Consider the following 15,577-nt stretch of genomic DNA (forward strand, 5'->3'; position numbering starts at 1 on the left):
GAGAGAGATTTTCACACTTTTTTAGTTACAAACAATTAAATTACAGATGTACTGGGATGACAGTTTATAGCTCAGATATAAACACTGATGTTTAGATGTTTAAATATTAAACATATGTTTAATGGAACTTGACACTGGTGAATGTTGATGGTGACAAACATCAACCCATTAAAATGATGTCACTGAATAGATTTTCAAAAATGATTCACATGTAATAAAACAGGAAGGTTTTTTTGTGTTAATTGTTGAATCATTAATTTAAATAAATGTGATATGTTCTACAAGATGATATCAGTTACGAAAATCATTTTTTCCCCTAGATATTTATTTTTATTAAAATTACAGGTTCTAAGTTCTGTTTTTTTAAAACCAATGGTTTTTGCAGTAATATTTTTGTATAAATGGAAAACAAATGTCATTTGTCACCTCCCTTTATTGAGATCTGTCACCTCCGAAAAGTGAGATTTGTGATCCGTTACATTACTAGTTCATAATTTTTTCTTATTCTGTTTTTATTTTTTTGAGTATTGAGTTTTTGTCTGTATTCGCTCAACATCCATATTGAAGAGAACGCCTGCTGTGGTCTCTTGTTTCATAACATAGCTATTTCAGTGGCCACACAAACACACACACTTCAACACACTCATATTCCCATCACAGGAGTGAGCCACACTGACATGGAAGGCACAGACTAGTTTACACAACTCGAAGAGAAGGTTTACATAACCACATCTCCGTTGTGACTAGAGCACCGATCCCTGCGAAGAAGAAATTGAGAGAGCTTTAATGCAGAGACTGACTGTGCAATATTCACACAACCCAAATGTCATAATGAAATCAGTCTTCTAAACATCCCGAGATGGTGCTGCCTATAGAGTGTGAAATTCTCTAGCAGCTGGGAAACAGATCAAATCACACAAACACATTTAATACCTTCCGCTCAAAGATGAGAAATAACTTTACAGTATAAATCCTGCGTCGACTCATGGACAGTGATAAAAATATCGAAATGCTTTTCATTTATGGCTGATTACATTTTCATTAGGCTGTAATGAGCAATCAGTATGTGATTTTCCTGAAGAGGGCTCCATCGCACAACACTAATTACAGCATCCAAACTCCAGACGTGCAAATAGGATACGATTGGTTCAGACTCACTTGCCTTTGCCTGAGCTCAGTAGAAACCCAAGATCCTTTGTTTACCAAGCATTTATAATGAATGTAATGTGGCATTCGGAAATTACAGTGTTCATTTTGTCTCTGCCAATAGACATTAAATCCAAATTACTGCTGGAAATTGAGCATCGTCAAATGAAAGGATTGTCTGACATTGGTTTCGTGCACAGGATACAGCCAATCAAACTCAAAGGAAGCACATGATTGTGTTTAGCATATTATGTTAAATAAAATAAAATGGATAGAAATAATTATGGTTGTACTTTTAAAGAATCATCATGAAGTAATCTCATCAAATCGGTGCTGTCAAATTATTCTGTAATGTGTCACATGTGATAAAATCAACCCTTAGTGCATAACATTTAATGGAAAAAAATCTGCATTGGACTTTATTTCTACATTGAAGTAGTATTAACACAGCCTTAAAAATTGTAATGAAATGTTGTAGTGCAGGACTTTGTACTATTACATTTCCAGGAGCCTTATGAAAAAATCACTTGAATTTCACGTTATCGCAAGCAAATTCAAATATGAAACTCGTTCAACAGTTCTTAACTTCTGAGTGCAGTATTCTTTTATATTTTAAAATATAACATTTTTATTAATTGTACATTAGTTTATAATGAATATATTTATACAATTGTATATTAAAATATATTACTATTGCACACAATGCGATAAATTATCATTTGTTTTATTTGCAAAACATCAACAAAAGTGATTTTAATGATTTAAAAGCAGTATAAACATCTTGATGTATACACATTAGAGTCCTGCACAGGTCTTTTTTGATAAACCAGCACCCACAATAATTAAAAGTACACCCGACCTGTCACCTGACAGCAGCATTAATATCATTCCGTACCTGACCCTACCCATTCGAAATACACACCGTGACCCGAACTGCACCTGCATGAGACCAGATGTGCATGTATTTATTTTCTCATGCAACCAGCAATAATTTAGCAGAAACAATAACTACTGTTAATATCATATGAACAACTATTTTAATACATTATCACATGTCATAAATGACAAATAAAAGGAATACATAAAATAATTGAAACAATGTCATCAACTGTTAATGGCTTCATCTGACTTTGAAGTAGCAATTATACCCAAAAGTGCATTGATAATATCCAGTAATTTTTATATAGTCAATCAATTGATTTTAAATGATTAAAAAAATGCTAAAAATAATTTTTTGGGCCCCAACTACAAAACTAATTTATAAACAATTTTAGTGTGAGTTAAGATTAAGTTGCACACTAGTTTGTTCATGTATAAATATCATTATATTGTACAAATATTATTATAACTGGGCCTACATTATGCTGACAGTCATTCTTCTAAGTGCAGCTTAAAAGATGATCTTTATGATCTAGGCTATATAATTTGTAAAATAAAGACTTGTTAATGTGAAGAAGTTGCCACGGCCCATGGTAAAGGTGAAAATTGAAAATAAAATGTGTACTATGTAAAGATAGACATGTACCTAGATAGAATAGATAGAGAATGATTGATCTGTCAGACAGTTGCCGATGTAGGCTGCAGATGTAAAAGGCAAACACCTGAGTGCTGCTTCTGCTCTCCCTACTCGCTGCCTCAGCTCTGCTTGCATGTGCATTGTAAAAACAGACAATGCATGAAAGAGACCGCTAGCACCATGATGAGCTTAAATCTTTATTCAAGTTGTGATAAGAGCACAAAGCCAAGTACTCGCTGTCCATCAGTTGATTGCCTACAATATAACCCACTTTCCACCCCCACCTGTTTATTACGGACCTGCATCCGAACTGCAAGTGACTTGTCAATCATTTTCCACCCATTACAACATATATTAGCGGTTTACCTGCTCGCATGCAGGACTCTGATATACAAAAACATTATCTACATTTTGTTTTAGGCTTGGGAGTGTTAGGCTTAAAAGTTTTATACAGTATGTAACTGTTTTCCTGCTCTGTCTTTGTTCACTAAAGTGTCCTAGGAATCAAAAGCACGGGACGAATGTACCTAGCAGGGCTCGAAATTGTGACCATTTTGGTCGCAAATGCGCCCGAAAATTAATCTATGCGACCTCATAATATATTTGGGCGCATTAGTGCGACTGCAGATAATGGTTGTAGTGCGACCTGTTTTGATTTTTTGTAAAAACGTGCTGAATCGCACTTCCCTGCGGCTATATTGGTTCATATTAGCTGTCATTCACTCAAGGTATTCTGCTGTCAGATGACAGGGAAGGAGCTTTTATGACCACGGGAAATACAAACAGCTAAAGAGTAAAAACTTAAAGCGCACAGGTTTGCAAACCCCACCTAAAGTTGAGGCGCAGATGAAAGCGATCATGACACGTCACGTGGTAAATAATGATCCGCCAGCTGTGATCAATCGAGTACGCGCTTCTTGGAGAAGGCTTTTGTTTGTTTTGTAGCAGAAATATTATTTATTAAATTGTTGTGCATATAAAAACAGCAGTACAAAATAAATATTTCTTACTGCAATGCTTCATTTTTGTTTGATGCAAACTATACAATTATTTTTCATAAAGTAACAGACTTTTTATAGCAGATAACCTACATTCAAGCACATTCAAGGCAGTATCATAATGAGATATGGAATTCATTGTTACTATTATTGTCATTTTTTATCATTATTAATATTCTATGGCCTAATTATTAGACATTCATTTTGGAATTATTGCACACAAATATCAATGTCTTCGCAGCATTAGTTAGATAGTTGTTTCTGGTTTTTGTCAGTCCTATTAATGTTGTTTTAAAATACAATAAATCCCTTAAAAAACAATTTGCAGCAGTGCTCATTCATTTTTGGTGGGTGCTCCTAAATTTTTTCTGGTGCTCCTAAATATTTGAATTGGGAGCACCTGTGCTACCAAATAAAAAAGTTTATTTCGAGCCCTGCCCAGTAAACAGAGGTTTTTGGAATTCATTGAAACATGGTTGCTTTTGAATGGGTTAAACAGAAGCTAAACAAATACCGACCCTTTGTTTTTTTTTTTGTTTTTTTGTTTTTTTACATCAAAACGAGGTCTGACCAGGAGCACTCCATTACCTGAGGTATCTTTGTGAAGCACTGCCAACCCCAGCTGAGAGGCAACAAGCACTTCCATTAAAACCACTATCTCATGAAAGCAGTGAGGGCTGGGGCTCCTGGGATGAAAAATGGAGATCTACTTCCTCTTTTCAAACACCTCTTGTTTTTGGGGTCTCAAAGGCAGGAAATGCTCATCCTCCCCTCCTCTTGCTTCGTTTGCTGTGTTCTCTGGAGAAATTCTGTCTGAACGGCCAAGGATGACGATAACAAATGCTATTGCTGAGGCAAAACAATATAATGTGTTCTGGGTATTTATCTCATTAGTCAACTCGCACAAGAGCACCTACAAGCCCAAATGGAATGGCCAAACGGCAGGCAACTCTGTTATACTGGGTTAGCATGCTAATGCTAATTCCTTCACGATGTTTGCGCTGGTGAGGACTGTAGTGTGAGCTGCGTAAGTGCCGCAGGGTAATGAGGAGATAATTATCTGCGGGCCCATGGGACCCCTGCAGTACAGACCCTGCTGAGGACCGTCTGCGTTATGAAAAGCATCCGTGTGCTAAGGTCAGCCTAGTGTAATGAGAGTATACATGCCCTTTAAGGTGTTCATGTTTCACTGAACACCTCAGCTAATATTCGCTAAAGTGAAAAAAATAAAATAAAACACAGCACTTAAAACAGTCTTACCTGACATTCACACATGCTGCAAACATAAGGAATGCAGTGACATTATTGCAAACACATTCATTGACCTTGAAAGTAGACCATTTAAAGCTGTCATTATCTAGCCACACGCTGTAGTAATGTTTAGTTTGAGTCATGTAAACTCATTGATGCTCATTGATTATAAGTCATTGTCCATTCTCAATATTTCTCAAATATAGTATCAAAGTTATGCTGTTTACATATAGCTTTAGCGTGTGTTATGGAATTTAATGGCAGGTTCTATTATTGGTGAAAACATAGACCATTAGGCTGCAGTGAAAGAGAGCCTCAGTCTGTGAGTGTTTTGGCCAGAACTGTCACTTGCATCCTTTATTATAGTGCATTTTGTATTATTGTTGACATAAGTGAGGTTTTGTCTGAATGTAATGACTTTTGAATGACTTATGATCTTGGTTTGAATTTACAGTCATTCAGTAAGTTTTTACTCTAAATGTCCAGCAAAAATGTGTTTTTTTTTTACCAGTTTATGAATTTTTTAATAACTAAAACGTAGCTTTTATAGCAGAAATTAAAGATGTTAGTGCAATTACGGTAAAGTATCAATTTGGTCTTAAGCCCTCCTTGTATAACGCTACCCTGTGAAGGCCTATGGGTTTTGTAGCCAAAACCTCATGATAAATATCTTGAAATTGATTTTCAGAAATAAAGCTTTCCTGAGAGGTTTTCTCTAGAGTAAAAAATGGTTTGTACTAATCCTGGTCTCTACTATAATAGGACTAATTTTATATTGTTTGACTACACAGTGTTTTGCAGGGTAAGAAACGTCTGCACATAATAAGAAATTAGTCTACAGTAACTGTGATGAACAAATTTCACATTTTGAACACTGCTACCGTATTATTGTATAATAAAAGAAAATGCTAAGTTTTTGAAACTATTAACTTTATCAAGGTTAGCAAGGCTTCAAATTGTTCCACCTCACATTTGCACCACATGATGTTCAAGATTTGATTACAGTCGAATGAGGGTTGGAGGGAAAATCATTATTTCTTTTCTTGCCATCCAAAAGGCAGCTTTTTTGAAGGCTACCCAAGTGGTCTCCAAAACCATAGCTGCTGTTGTGCTTCTGAATAGACGCTTGATTAAAATGTCAAAAGTAATAACCATGAATGAGAGACAACACTTGTATAAGTGGGTGATCATTAGACCACCTTTAAGGGCTTGATTGCCTTTATTATTGTAAGGAAATAGGAAATTAAGCTGTGCGCCCAGATACATGCAGAGTTCAGCGTTACTGTAGATACTTTAATCAGCCAGAAACTCAATCTGAGGTGTATTTTACTGAAAATGATCAGAGATATTTCCTTGTAATGAATTTGGCTCTGCATTTCAGAACCTTTGATTAGAAACCAGGGTCTGCAAAAGAAAATTGAGAGAAGCTTTGTCATATTTTCTGGTAGACTGCAGAGTAGATTATGCACAGTAAAGACGAAGGTCAGAGGTCTTTGCCTTCTAAAGTGGCTAGTCGTTATCTTCTGAAGAAAAGGGTGGACTGTGTTAGTACCTTAGCTTTCCTAGAGATACTATCAGATGATGGCCTTTTTACATACTTGGTTGTTATTTCTATCTTTTGCTATGATTTAATTTTCTGTGCTACAATTATTACAATGCTTGTCCACAAAAACTTTGTAATAGGTGCCATTCACATATCGCATGGAAAACTGGAGGTGTCTTGTCCTCCACCCATTTCAACATGCTTTTGAGCTTGCGCTGTAGTGGTGTCTATCGTTAAGCAATCATTAGCTGCTCTTTCCGTGGAACCACCACTGACAAACCCCTGCTGCAGCTCTAATACAAATTTTATTTACAGAGAACATTGAAAACTGTTTAGCTGCTTTGTATTTGTTTGAGGTACGTTTACCATTATTACTGACGTGTTTAATCCATAGAAAGTATGAAGCTGATTGGTTGGTACAAGTGACATGCGGTGCGCTTGTGGCATTCAGAAAGGTTAAAATGTTTTTAATTTGCTGTGCTTGACCATGCTACATCCTATTTATGGAAAAATACAGTGTGTCTCTATTCCAAATAACTATTGTAAACACAGAAAAGGCACACTTATGTAAATAGCCCCTTAACATGCAACATTGTTGGTATGTTCTGTTTTGCCTATTTTTTAAATCCATCGCTTTCTACACGTGTTCAGTTTTTGTAAGATACAAATGCTGTTATTTTCATGTGATATTTTTGCACCATGCAGTATTCTTTTTCATAGTTTTCCAGTACTATATTTCAGCAAAAATACAGGATAATAGCCCCTCTAAGATTTTACTCTTCAAAGATGTTGTTATCCTCTACCAGTATTTTGAAGGAAATTGAATATAATCACAACCTAATTTCACCTGCAAACAAATTATCTCCCTGAAATGAAATTGCAATGGCTATGATTACTTTGTTTGCTGTAGGCCTATGGTGAGAGTGTCTTCTGTGGTGCTTTCACCTTCAGCTGCTGACTCTGTGTGCAGTGTGTGGGGATAAATGGATGTAGATGTTTGTCTTGGCCCTTTGCTGAGTCTTGTTTGACTGATGTGTTCTGTACTTGACCTCATTCTTCATCTTATGTCTTGTGTGATCTGTCACTCTATCACCAAAACTGCTCTGTGTCCTTCAGACTCATCTTCAGTTGAAGTATTTTTGCACTTGTAATAGAAATGTTTTTATTTCATAATATCACTATTATGCAGTTAGTCTCTTCAATCATTTCACATCTAGATGAACTTATCTATAAAGAAAAATTTAATTGGTTTATTTTAAATGGTCTGTTCAGACTTTCGTTGACATTCTTTCGTTTTTAATTATAATGCAGCTTGTGATATTAGTTCTTGCAAATCTTGGAAACGTACACTGTAAACGATTTCTTGTTAAATTAACAGTAAGTTACTGGCAACAATTATCCAGTAGCTGCTGTATTTCATAAAACAGTAACATTACTGTAATACTAATTACATTAGTATTACATTTACTGTAAAATGTAATACATCATTTTACTGTTGTTGATTTTTACTGTAACACCAATTACAGTAGTGATACACATACTGCAAAACTGAAAACAGTATTTTATTGTACATTTTTACCATGAAGAACTACGGTATTTTAACGTTACTTTCATTATTACTGTATAGTATTTTACAGTTATTAAATGTTATTTTATTTTATTTAATAGTGCTACTTTATAATGGGTAAAAATGTTCAAAAATTGCACAAGTGTTATTTTAACTGTTCAAGAAATACAAGAAAAATAAAGAAACTGAAACTTTAACTTCACAATAAAGGTTTATTGTGTAAACCATGCTAAAACAGTAGCAATTATTCAATATAACAAAGCAACAGAACACTAATAAACAATTGATCATTAAAACCAGTCAACAATTAATGTATCAAAAATTATTACAATTTTAAAAACAGGTGAAAATACTGCTACAAGACATGATGAAGGCCAAATGATGTGGAAAGGGACAGTGAAAAAGGGCAGCAGCACTTCTGATGATCCTGCAAAAATGACAAGCAAAATTAATCACTGGAGTAAAAACTAATCATCCCTCAAACCATTTAATTCATTCAGAAACGAAACACTGCACTGTTGTTTTTATATATATATATATAAATATATATAACAGTTATAATATATATAACAGTTTTTTTAATTGTTTTTGTTGGTGAAATACAGTTTGTTGTTAATTCACAATTACACTAACGTTAATGGGGAAAAGATCAGCGGGCATTGTTCTTGAAGATCGCTAGTCAGGTGTCCACACAGGTGTGTAAAAAATAAAGTCTCATCTTAACTTAATGTCCGACTCTGTATAGCTCGAATATCTGATTCCATGATCACACTACTAGTGCTTCCACGGATTTAAGAGGGGTGAACACAGTTCATTCTCACTATAAGAGGCTACATATTTAAAATTTAATAAATAAAAATAATCTAATTTAACGTGACTAATGTTAATTAAATACTTTTAGGCTTTTAACACGTATAAATCCACTTCTAACTTACAGATAAGACTGCGTTAGAGAACATGAAAGCCGTGGGTGATTTTTTAAAATAATGCTAATGATAAGTTACTGATATTTGGTTTGCATAAAACAAAGTAATCACTAAGCATTCATTTTTGGCAAAATCTGCAGAGAGGCTCAGCGACACGAGGAAATGTGTTAAAGTTGAGTAGAGAACTAAAGAGCAGTCTAGCCTACTTCATGAAATGTTTGTGGTAATATTCTGCTGTCAATTCATTTTACTATTTTAATATTCAGCAGTGATGGCATGTCAGTGAGACAAATAAACATTTTATCGAGTCATTTCATACAATTTATTGATTTATTTTTTATACAAACCCTCTAGTGACATTTCCTCAAACTAAATCATCACAACGTTACTGTGCACAGCATCAGTAAAACGTTGAGAATAATTTAAATACTTAATTTTTTAAAACAGTCACTGCTGATTACAAACTAACATTAAAGCTAAGCTTACAGAAATCCTGTATGCATGACAATATAAATATATGTATTACTCACTGATGTCGAAGCACTTCCAGGTCATCAGAGATGTAGACAGGACAGAATATGTGCTATCAAATGAGCTCTTGTGCAGCCTTTGTTGCACATCCAGGCAGTATGTTCACCCACACTGTAAGAAACAAAAACAGAAACAATTTATTAAAATGTGAGGAATTGTAAACATGTTTGGTCTACAGAGAGAAGAAAATGTTTACTTTAAGCATTGATCCTAATGAATCTATTTCTCAACTACATTTTACCTTATCACGGAAACAGCATTTTTGAGCTTTTAGACCAGGGGTGCTCAACCTTGTTTGCTTCAAATTAGAATTAAAACAATAAATCTCTATGTCAATTAAAATACTTCAGATCTAAATAAAGCAGGTGCTTTTACCTAAAGGTTCCTTCCCTCCAGTAAGTTTGGCTGCAAATCCCTCCACATCTGTGCTTTATTCGGTTCTTGTCTTAAGAGTAACTGGTGTCGCATTCCAGGTTCATCACAATCTGAGCTAGAAAGACAATATGGCAAAAGACAAGACATATATAAATAAGTCTCAGAATAAAATATTTAAAAGGATAGTTTACTTTTTTGCCACCATTACTCCACGTGTTTTAAATCCATTTAAATTTCTGTTAAACACTAAAGCAGATATTTTGAAGAGTGTTAGTAACCAGTAACTATTGACATCCATATTTGAACCAAATTTCTTTAAAAAATACGAGTTTGTGTTCAACGGAACAAATTAAATGTATAACTATTTTGAAACAAGTGGAGGATGCCAAAGATGCTATTATTTTCATTTTGGGGTGAACTGTCCCTTCAATTCAAGTGTCAAGCAATAGTCATAAAAACTGATGTGTCGCTTGAGGAAAACTAAATCAAGTACCTTCTTTGAACAAGCAGAATCATTATGCCATTGTATTCAGTGATTCTCTTTTACATTTTCCCACTATAAATCGATAGCTTCACCATGCAATCTATGTTAACACAAAAATGAATAGCATAAAATAACATATTGAACTAAACTTACAGTTTCCAGGCTGTTTGAAAAAAAAAAAAAACACATACGCCCAGTAAAATTGCTAATAAACACAAAGACAACAGTTATAGAAAAAAACGTTTGTCTAATATTTACTCAGCACTGTGTAGGCAAATAGCATAGCTGTGGCTGTTTTAACACCAGATTTTTTTATCTTAGGAACTGCTGGAAGAAGAAAAAGAGGTTGTACATGAAACTCCTCACAATAAATCTGTGAACAACTTGACATTTAAAAATCTAATCAAAATGAGGAAGACATCAACATTACCTTGAATAATCAAGTGAAGAGTGATTAGTTGCATCAGTTTTTTCAACATCAATTACTGTAGCTGAAAAACAGATAAATATAATAAGAGTAAAATAAGACTTAACATTAATCTAAATCTATGGTACAACCATACCAATCTGTATGGGGTTAAAATACATTTGTACACAAATCATTCCCTGACCCCATCAATTTCACTTAGAATAGGATGGATATATATATATATATATATATATATATATATATATATATATATATATATATATATATATATATATATATATATATATATATATATATATATATAGTGATAATGACTTTGGCTTATATCTGTGTACTCAGAACGTACACTCACCTCAGGTACACCTGAACACCAAAAATTAAATGTACAATTAATGACACACTATACATCAAGCTCATTAACATTATTGAGAAATATACAATTAATATGTATTTTGTTAATATTAACGTTAGCTTAAAATAATTCAACTGCATTTAATTTTCAGCTCCATTTAATAAAACAGTCAAGACTCATTTCATTATGAGTTTAGTTTAAATAACTAACTTACAGTTGAACAATTTTACCATAATGATAGCTTAGTCATAATGACTATGTGAAGACCAGAGCTTACCTTAACGGTAAACGTTTAACTTTTCATGGTGACTTCGCCTTCATCTCAGTGTTGTGCTGAAATAGAGAATTCATTAATGCAGTTACAATAAGTTAAAGTTATGTTTTTATTTTCAGGTAACTTAACGTATGGTCAAAAACTCACTCAAGATAAACTCACTGTATCTAATACCTCGCAAACACTACAATGACCGCCTGGCGTCTGTTATTTCTTGTTTAAAATACCGTTTGTTAACGGATAGCGTGACATAACATAAGAACCTACAACTAATGTCACTTGGTTAATTATTTTAAATTACACACACAATATACAGAAATACTTATAAAACAATCCTTTAACGGACAGAATTTGACTTTAAAACACTTACCGAGGATGAATTCGCTGGATGAAAGACGACAGGTGAATTTCAAATTAGGAGAGCCGTTGCCTGCATGTCGAGTCGTGTCCGTTCGGTTCTATGAATCGGCTCCTTAGTGAACAGTAAAGAATCGAATCCGCCTAAAACCGATTCCTTTTTGTATATGATTCATTACTATTTCGTTATACTGCTTGGCCACACGCATTTATACACTAATTATACACTAATTGCATATTGCTGAATGTGCTTGTGAACACGTGTGATCAAATAATTCCCAAGCAAACGGTTCAATTCGGTTCAATACGATTCAGAGTTGCTCGAGTGCTGAACCGAACCAGTGCAAACGTGATATTGATTACAATATAGTAACATTGTTTTTTATTCACTTTACCAGCGAAATTATTACATATATCTGACATTGACAATAAGAATAAAGTTCGTTTGAAGTGTTTTGAGAATTATATATAAATATTTTTTTTTCTCCCAGAATTCATTTCACATCAACAAGCAAATGGTAATGGCGGATGAGAAAGCCCAGCTAATATTATAAATATTGCGTTTAATATGTCACGAAATGAAATTTCAACAGTGTTTCATGCGATAATGTAGTTCTTACAAACTCAAATCTGTGGTTTATTTATAGATATCATGTGTAAATTTTAAGCGTGCTTTGCCGATAGCGGAGATTCTGACCTCCAGGGTGTCCATCATCACTCATGTATCCGGCGAAACGAGGTTATAATCGGCTAGACATGTGAGACTTGCCCCGGTCTTAGATGGCTCTATAATGAATGTGTTATGAAATTTAGTTTTAACCGTTTTTCATGCGGGAATGTAGTTGTTTTAAACTCAAGTCTGTGGTTTATTTATAGAGATGGTGCGTATTTGAAAATATTGTTTTGAAAATGCGGAGATGTGACCTCCATGGTGATGAATCCGTCTAGAGCAGGCTGGTCATTATGAAATTTAAGCTGACTTTGGTTTCATGAATCAATTACTTTTGTTCCAGTTTACGTTTTGGTTAAGCACAAAGTTACGTTGATTAAAAATGATTTAATATTTTCATGTTAACCTTATAAAATTAAGTTGCAGTACACCCAATATGGAAAACCAGGGGACAGTTTTATGCACTGAACAGTCTGAAGAAACTGGTTATTTTATTTTTCTTCACAAAATACTTTGTCAAAAAATAAAATAAACATAATAATAATAATATAAAGTGTGTGTAGAGTTTTTCATGGTCATTTGTAGTACTGTATTTAGATTCACAGTAACTGATTTTTTCCCAAAATTCATTGTAAAATCTGCAGTAGCATACTGTTAATCATGTTCACAGTATGGAAATGTTGAGAATACATTATTATGCTGTGAAAACAGCAATATATACAGTAACACACTGTGCACAGCTTATACAGTAAACAACTGTTGAGAAATGCAGTATAATACCGTGAAAACAACAGAAATCGTTTACAGTGTAAGTTAACACATGCAAACAACAGAACAGAAAACACTTCAGTTTAAAAGTTCAAGGCCCCTATTTAATGCTTGTTTGTGTTTTTATGTATATTAAAAAGGTTTTAAAATATGTTTGCAAATATATAACTGTTGGCAAAGATCCAGCCAAATCAAATCAAATACGTTCATATCACTTTATGCAGTAGTTTGGTGCAGATGCACAATTTTCAAGTTCAAATTCAAAATGTTTAAATGTGATATATTTCAACTTCTGTTTCTACTTTAAATTTACTGTTTGTGTTTTTACTTGCCGACTTTTCACCTCAACACACTGAATAATGGTATTAAACCAGCTAAATTTTACAAGAGTAAGAAGGAAAGCCCCAAAAGACACCGATCTATTGCATTATCAACATTGATCAGTTGTATTTGTAAGGTGTTTACCAACCGTTGGATGCTGAACCTTTGAAACTTAAAATTTTCTTGAAGTATATCAGGGCATTTAGACACACTGGGTTCAGTAAGTTGTTGATTATGTTGCACCTTAAGATACAATATTTTATAATGAAGTAGATATAACTTTATGAACAAATATAAAACGCTATTTAAATCTAAAAGTAGATCAAATGTTCATAATCAAATTCATAGAAAAAAAAAAATGAAATTGATCAACTGTTGGTTTTAACTACTTGTGAACTACTTGTGAACACCTTTCTGGTAGCAAAAATACAACTTTACTTTAGATATTTTATGCAGTGCCATAAAACACTTGCACTTGCACAAAAATGAAAGTGAGGTGCACACCTTTGCAGGTGGTCTGGTAGCCTAACTACACATTTGTAGGCAGTATTGCCAAAAATATGTTGGTATTTTTTAACATTTTAGGGTAACGTTTTTCAAAGCTTAATTTTAATATCTCAATAGGGGCTTTGAGTGTAAATATGATGTGACTATGTGGCGTCTTGTTTGAGAATGATCAGAATGCCCGCTATGGTAATTCTAGTAGTTTCTAAATTCTGGTTGTCCACCGGTAATTTTGGTTTAAAAAAACATCCCAAGGTACATGTCAAGAAATTATAGTAAGTGCAGAGCTGTGCCTTTTGGAATAATCTGGAATGTAAAATGTTTTTATTTTTAAAACATGTTTAATCACTTCCTAATTCCCAAACTTTCATTTATGCTATTTCATTTTGGATAACAAAATATGGAATGAATAAAGTCCAGATGGAAAAAAAAAGATTGCTGATAAACACATCTCCACCCAGTCCCTCTTGCTGCCTGCTGGCTCTAATTTAATCCCCCAGACCTCTGGTGCCAGCTGTAGTCCTGAGTCTAGCCAGACCACTGTCACCCAAACCAGATTAACAGCTCTAATCTACAGAGCTCTCAGATGCTGCTGTCGCCGTGCTCCTCAGTAAAACCCACGTACACATTAAACATCCAGCTAATCATTCCGTCCAGGCCAAAGATAGACTTATAAATTAATAAGATTGAGCGCCTAATCCAGTGATGGATGTTTTGATCTGGCTGGTGTAAATCAAATCACATTTGATGGAAAATCTTACACAAGTGCATGATGTAGAAAATTATTTTGTGGAATCTGAACCATGTAGCTGAGTTGAAAGTTGAAATCGAGTTGAAATTGATGAAATGATTATGGAAAAAGTCAGAGACCCTCTTTTTGATAATTAATTCTGATCATCAGGGGTCAAACAGGTAAACTGGTTACCCCACACGACTTAACTGCGATATCTAAAAGTGAACAGCATTGTTTTACTTTTTGTATAAAATAAATCAGACATTTTAACAATTTAAATAAAAAAGTAAATCAAATGAATGTCACCAGTCCTTGTCTCTGATTGTCATTCCATTTATTCATTTATTTATTAGGAAAGTTATTTTTGTGCTTATTATGTATGTAAAATGAGTTGCAGTTTCACTTTTAATGTTGACAATCTGAGAGCTTTCTTCTGGCATGTTGTTGGGCTCATTGGAGTCATTTTAATGAAGAGAGAGAGAGAGTGTGTGTGTGAGGTTTAAGTCAGCAGGAGACACGCACAAAAAGAGAAACAGATGGACAAACATTTTGAAGAGCACAAACAATGAATCTGACAAGAAATTTCAAGGGATCTCATTAAAGGGATATTTCACCCAAATATGACAATTCTGTCAACATTTACTTACCCATGTTTCATTTTAGTCTCATTTGGCTATTTTTTATATTTTATGCAAAACACAAAATGTGAGTCTTTTAAGAAAACCATTCTTTGAAATATAATGAGAGTGAATCGCAACTGTATTGGCAAGTTCTGGAACTAGGGAAAACACACACACAGACACATTCTTGAATATGTTATTTTTTCAAAAT

General features: G+C 33.9%; 1 protein-coding gene and 1 long non-coding RNA gene across 8 annotated transcripts in view; one reads left to right on the forward strand and one right to left on the reverse strand.

Moving 5' to 3' along the window:
* Positions 1-15,577, forward strand: part of syt1a (synaptotagmin Ia) — a 325,144-nt gene that overhangs the window by 91,905 nt on the left and 217,662 nt on the right. The gene's annotated exons all lie outside the window — the stretch shown is intronic.
* Positions 8,214-11,839, reverse strand: LOC137491545 (uncharacterized). The gene is made up of 6 exons (XR_015483180.2): positions 11,764-11,839; positions 11,397-11,452; positions 10,768-10,828; positions 9,854-10,661; positions 9,478-9,589; positions 8,214-8,448 (listed from the first exon to the last, which is right to left on the reverse strand). It is a non-coding gene; the product is annotated as an uncharacterized LOC137491545 (long non-coding RNA).

The sequence above is a fragment of the Danio rerio genome, chromosome 4, assembly GCF_052040795.2.
Source record: "Danio rerio strain M-AB ecotype USA chromosome 4, GRCz13ab, whole genome shotgun sequence".
Classification (NCBI taxonomy): Eukaryota; Metazoa; Chordata; class Actinopteri; order Cypriniformes; family Danionidae; genus Danio; species Danio rerio.